This window comes from Raphanus sativus, unplaced genomic scaffold, assembly GCF_000801105.2.
Source record: "Raphanus sativus cultivar WK10039 unplaced genomic scaffold, ASM80110v3 Scaffold0589, whole genome shotgun sequence".
NCBI lineage: Eukaryota > Viridiplantae > Streptophyta > Magnoliopsida > Brassicales > Brassicaceae > Raphanus > Raphanus sativus.
In genome coordinates, this window is record NW_026615907.1 from 27,501 (window position 1) to 33,568 (window position 6,068).

Consider the following 6,068-nt stretch of genomic DNA (forward strand, 5'->3'; position numbering starts at 1 on the left):
GTCACTAGCTTCCCCAGCTGAGTGAGCTGACCTGCCAGCTACTGGAGCTGTCCTAGACTTGCCTGAGCTACTGTGAGCTTGCCTCACTCCATTCCTAGCTGCCCGAGCTACCAAACCTCTACGGCCAGCTACCAAAACACTTGTCCAGCTCCTTTGAGCCTACCTTTCCTTCATTCTGGTTAAGTCTCAGCTTCCTGATGCACTTAACCCCATTTATGGACCATGATACGCTTGCCCTTTGGTCTCATGACCTGGCTGGTGCTTGTCCTCGCACCATGGCCCATCCGGATGGCTTATCTAGAACTTGGGACATGACAAGTCTCCCCCACTTGGAAGGAACTCGTCCCCGAGTTCATACTTGATGGTTCACCATCCACATACTGACTATACCACTCAGGATACTCAGCCTTCATCCTTGCCTCGGTTTCCCAAGTGATAATATCCTTGCCATTGAATTCCCATACTATTTAAGCATAGGAACAGTCTTTCTCCTCATTGCCTTTTCCATTCTATCTATGATCCGAACCGGCCTTGTCTCTAAGGTGAGGTTCTTACCAAGATCTTTTGGAATCTCAGGCAACACAATGTCCTGGTCAGTCAGACACTTCCTTAGTTGGGACACATGGAACACATTGTGATAAGCATCCATCTCAGATGGTAAATCCAATTTGTAGGCCACTGCCCCAACTCTCTCAAGTATCCTGAACGGACCTAGGAACCTTGGGTCCAGTTTCTTCCTTCCAGAAACTCTGGCCCTTCCTTTGAATGTGATCATCTTGAGATAGATTAGATCACCAACCTCAAACTCAAGATGTTTTCTTCTTTTATCAGCATAACTCTTTTGCGGTCTTGTGCCTCTTTCATCTTCTCTTTGACCAACTTGATCTTCTCAGTTGTCTCCTCCACAATCTCAGGACCTATTATGCTGCGCTCCCCCACTTGGGTCCAGCATAAGGGTGTCCTGCAAGGCCGCCCATACAATGCCTCATAGGGAGACATGCCTATACTGGTGTGGAAGCTGTTGTTGTATGCAAACTCCACCAGTGGCAAATGCTTTTCCCATGAGTCACCCCAGTCCAGTACACATGCCCTCAGCATGTCTTCTAGTGTCTGGATAGTTCTTTCTGATTGTCCATCCGTTTGGGGATGGTAGGATGTACTCATGTTCACTCTAGTTCCTAAGGCTTTTTGAAAAGCCCTCCAGAAATAAGAGGTGAACCTCGGGTCTCTATCAGAGACTATACTGGCCGGCACTCCATGCAGCCTTACTATCTCATCAATGTAGATCTTCACTATCTCATCCACACCATCACCCTTCTTGATTGGTACAAAGTGTGCAGACTTGGTCAGTCTATCCACAATCACCCAAACTGCATCCTTCCTACTCCTTGTCATTGGGAACCCAGTCACAAAGTCCATTGTGATGTGATCCCACTTCCATTCAGGTATAGGGAGGTTCTGCAGCAAACCACTGGGAACCTGATGCTCGGCCTTGACTAATTGGCAAGTTGGACACTTGGCCACCCACTCGGCCACGTCTGCTTTCATCCTTACCCAGTGGTAATACCTCTTCATGTCCTTATACATTTTGTTCAGCCCCGGGTGCACTGAGAACTTAGACTTATGAGCTTGCCTCATAATCTCTTCCTTTAGTCCTCGGTCACTCGGAACACTCACACGCCCATGTACCAAAATGGTACCATTGCTGGCCGTCTGGTACTCTGTCTTGTCATTTCTTGCAACCTTTTGCAAATTTTCATCCAAGCATTGTGCTTGTCTGATTCTACTCAGGAGATCAGCCTGATCCACAACCTCTAGCCCCAGAGGTTCATCCTCACTGACCAAGGTGTTTAGGTTCAAAGACCTGACCATCCCTTCCAATACCTCAGCTTCTCTTTCAGCTGATACTTCAGCTCTCCTCCGGCTCAAGGCATCTGCTACCAGATTTGCTTTGCCCGGATAGTAAGTAATATCAAGATCATAATCCGCCACAAATTCCATCCACCTTCTCTGCCTCAAGTTTAACTCAGGCTGAGTAAAAATGTACTTGAGACTCTTGTGGTCGGTTAGGATCTGAACCTTGGCACCATACAGGTAGGACCTCCATATCTTCAGAGCAAATACCACTGCAGCCATTTCCAGGTCATGAGTTGGGTAGTTGCCCTCATGCTTCCTTAGTTGCCTGGAGGCATAAGCAATGACTTTCCCATGTTGTGTGAGCACACAGCCTAATCCGGTGATGGATGCATCTGTGTAAACCACATATGGTTGGTCAGCCTCAGGCAGCACTAGCACTGGTGCACTGGTCAACATGATCTTTAAGGCCTGAAAGCTCTTATCACATGCATCAGACCATGTGAACTTCACATCCTTTCCAGTAAGTTGTGTCATAGGTTGTGCCACACTTGCAAACCCCTTGACATACTTCCTGTAGTACCCGGCCAAACCCAAGAAGCTTCTAACTTCAGTAGCATTCTTTGGTCTTGGCCACTCCTGTATACACTTGACCTTCTCCTGGTCAACAGAAACTCCTTCCTCAGACACCACATGGCCTAGGAATCCAATACTCTTCTGCCAGAAACTGCACTTGCTTAACTTAGCAAAGAGTTGCTGCTCCCTTAGCCGTCCCAGCACCAACCTGAGATGCTTCTCATGGTCCTCCTCTGTCTTAGAGTATACTAGTATATCATCAATAAAGATGATTACAAATTCATCTAAGTAATCTCGGAAGATACCATTCATCATCTTCATGAAGGCTGCTGGTGCATTGGTCAGTCCAAACGGCATGACCACAAACTCATAGTGGCCATACCTTGTCCTGAATGCTGTCTTTTGCACATCCTCTGGTGCAATGGGGATTTGATGGTAGCCTGAGGCTAAATCAATTTTTGAGAACCACTTGGCTCCTCTCAACTGATCTAGCAACTCATCAATCCTGGGCAAGGGATACTTATTCTTGATAGTAACCCTGTTCAGCCCCCTATAGTCAATGCACAATCTCAAACTCCCATCCTTCTTTTTGACAAAGAGGACTGGTGCTCCCCATGGGGACACACTTGGGCGTATAAACCCCTTATCCACCAACTCTTCAAGTTGTTTCTTTAACTCAGCCATCTCAGCTGGTGCCATCCGGTACGGACTTTTGGACATTGGGACCGTTCCAGGTTCAAGTTCGATCATGAACGGGTCAGCCCTATCAGGAGGCACACCCTGAAGCGCCCGAAATACATCACTAAACTCTTGAACCAAACGTATCCCGTCCGGGCTACCACCCCCACAACCTCCTTAGTGCTAATGGTCGCCAACCAGGCCTCACAACCATTCCTCAGCATACTTTCCACTTGGACCGCTGAGACCACTAAGCTACCCGAGGTTGGTCGGATACCTTGGAACCTGATCGGGGGTCCACACCCACTCTCAAACTGCACCCTTCCTCGGTGACAATCTAAGGTGGCCCGATTCTTTCCAAGCCAATCCATCCCTAAGATCACTTCGTGATTCTTAAGGCTAACCACTACAAGATCCACAGGCAATGCCCTCCCTTGTATCATAACTGGGATATCCCTTACCAGGCCTTGTGATTGCATCCTTTGGCCTCCGGCCGCAACCACAACCCCAGGATCATCCCTGAACCAATACAAAACAATCCTTTTCCAATCATCTCTGGACTCACAAAACTGTGTGAGGCTCCAGTATCAAACAGAACATGTGTTTCCACACCACCAATACACAAGGTCCCTACAAAGACCCATCTAAGTCCCTAACCATTCTAGGTTCTTACCATGCATAGTTCCAAAAATAAAAGAATAAGTTTCAGAAGTTACCAGTGATTGCTTTGAATGGCCCTGTCTCTTCCACATCCTTGGACAGCTCGTACACCCTTGGAGTTGAGGTTTGACCCCGGTTCTGGTCCGGCCTGCTACCCCCACTCCTGTTCTTGTTCTGTCCATCAGATTGCTTTGGACAGTCCTTCTTGAGATGACCCTTAAGACCACAAGTATGGCAAGTCCGGTCACCTCCCACATTTGGGCACTCTCGAGCAAAGTGTCCCATCTTACCACAACGAGTGCAAGCGCCCATGGCTCTCCAGCACTCCCCATAATGGTTTCTGCTGCACTTAGGGCACACAGGCTTACCACTTGAGGTTTTACCCTCCTCAGCCTGGTCCCTCTTTCTCTCTTCCGGTCACCACTTTGCCCAGGAGCCACCACCACACCTTTACTTTGTGCTTAGCTTCCTCAGCAAGGTTAGTCTCCAGCATATAGCCATCCTCTCAACCAAGTTCAGTCACATTGGAGAAGGTCCGGACTGAGCAGTAGGTCTTGAGTTCAGGCCTAAGGCCGCGGATGAACCTTCGGACCTGTACTGCCTCATCCTCCAACTCCCTTCCCACAAAGCGCCTGAGTCTGTTGAACTCTTCTTCATACTCTCTGACTGACCTACGCCCTTGAACCAAGTCCAAGAACTTAGCCTCCAAACGGTCCCATGCCTCAGAACTCTCACTTCAGCGCTCAAAATGGAACCATTGGTACGTTTGTCCAAGGCTATCCACCAGTTGTGTGCATCCCCCCAGGAAATGCACTGCAATGTCCCTTGGTATTCCTCAGGGCACCGGGTTGATTTGAAGTTTCTAACCAACCGGTCTCTCCACTCATCAGCCTCCATGGGATCAACACTTCCAGCAAAGTGCTTAGTCCCTAGGCGTGATACATGCTCCAGAACCTTCAGGTAGTCCACTTTCTTAGCTGATCCAGAAGGTGGATCCAGCTCAATCACTTCAGCCACTGGTAGCACTCGTCCACCAGCTCCACCACTTCCACCAGCTCCCACCTGAGCTTGTGTGGCTTGGCCCACGGATGAGTTTACCACTGGGGTGAGCACCTGAGTCATGGCTACCATCTGACTACCCATTAGCCTGATGGCAGCCAATATCTCTTGCATGGAAGGCTCAGCCGCCTGATCACCCGGACCAGTCCTCCATCAGTCCTGGTGTTTGATCAGCCCGGTGACCAATCTCTGAAGACTCCGCCTCTCCATCCAGATCATCCTGGCTGCCCAGCAGCTGGACCTAACTGACTTCCAGCTCCCTCGGGCTGCCTCACGGTCTCATTCAGCTGCCCATCCGCACCATCCAGCTGAACCTCAGTCTGATTAACTTGGATTTCAGTCAGGACAGTGTCTCCGGTCCGACCCATGGGTGGAACCGCCAACTCCACATTTGGGTTAGGTACTGATGCATCTCCAGCACCAGACACCCCAGTCCCATCCTTGCCTCCGAGACCGCTTCCTTGATCCCTTAGGACACATCAAAACCAAACACAAACCAAAAAGTTATTCTTAACAAAATTTTCTAAACCTCAAACAATATCAAACATAAGCAAGTAAAAACATAAACTAAACATGTCAAGAGACCCAGCCGGATGTGTGATGACCTGCCCCTAACCCAACAGCCTAGAATCAAGCATGCTCTGATACCAACTTGTAAGACCCGAACCTGGATCCCATGATCCAACCAGTTCAAGAACTTACCTAGATGTCTAAGTGCAATTCAGCCGGTTAAGTCCAAATATTTCTAAGTCATGTTCAGTTCATTGAGGTTTATATCTGACAAATACAAAGCGGAAGCATAAAAGAAACATCATTTTATATATAATGTCAATGTGATCATACAAATCATTCAATCCACACAAGTTGCACAATAGGCTATCATAAGTTCATCTAATCTAGACACACATCACACATCCATCCACGGCCAAGTCTTCAAGACTCCTTAGCTTTACCACGATCACTGCTTGTTCCTGAAACCAAACCACAACAATGAATATACATATGATCCGATATCCTACATCAAACTAATCAGCACATGGTTCCGGACCCTAGATCACATCTAACCCCAATTCTGACCATACTAAAATACTCGGCCAAAACTGTAAACTATACATGATAAATCATGATAAATCCAAACTAAGAGAATGGTCCAATTGGATTCCTCAGAACCGGTCTCAATCATAACGACCTTGACCATGACCGCCAACCGCCAAATTGACCAACCCCTAACCATGAATAAA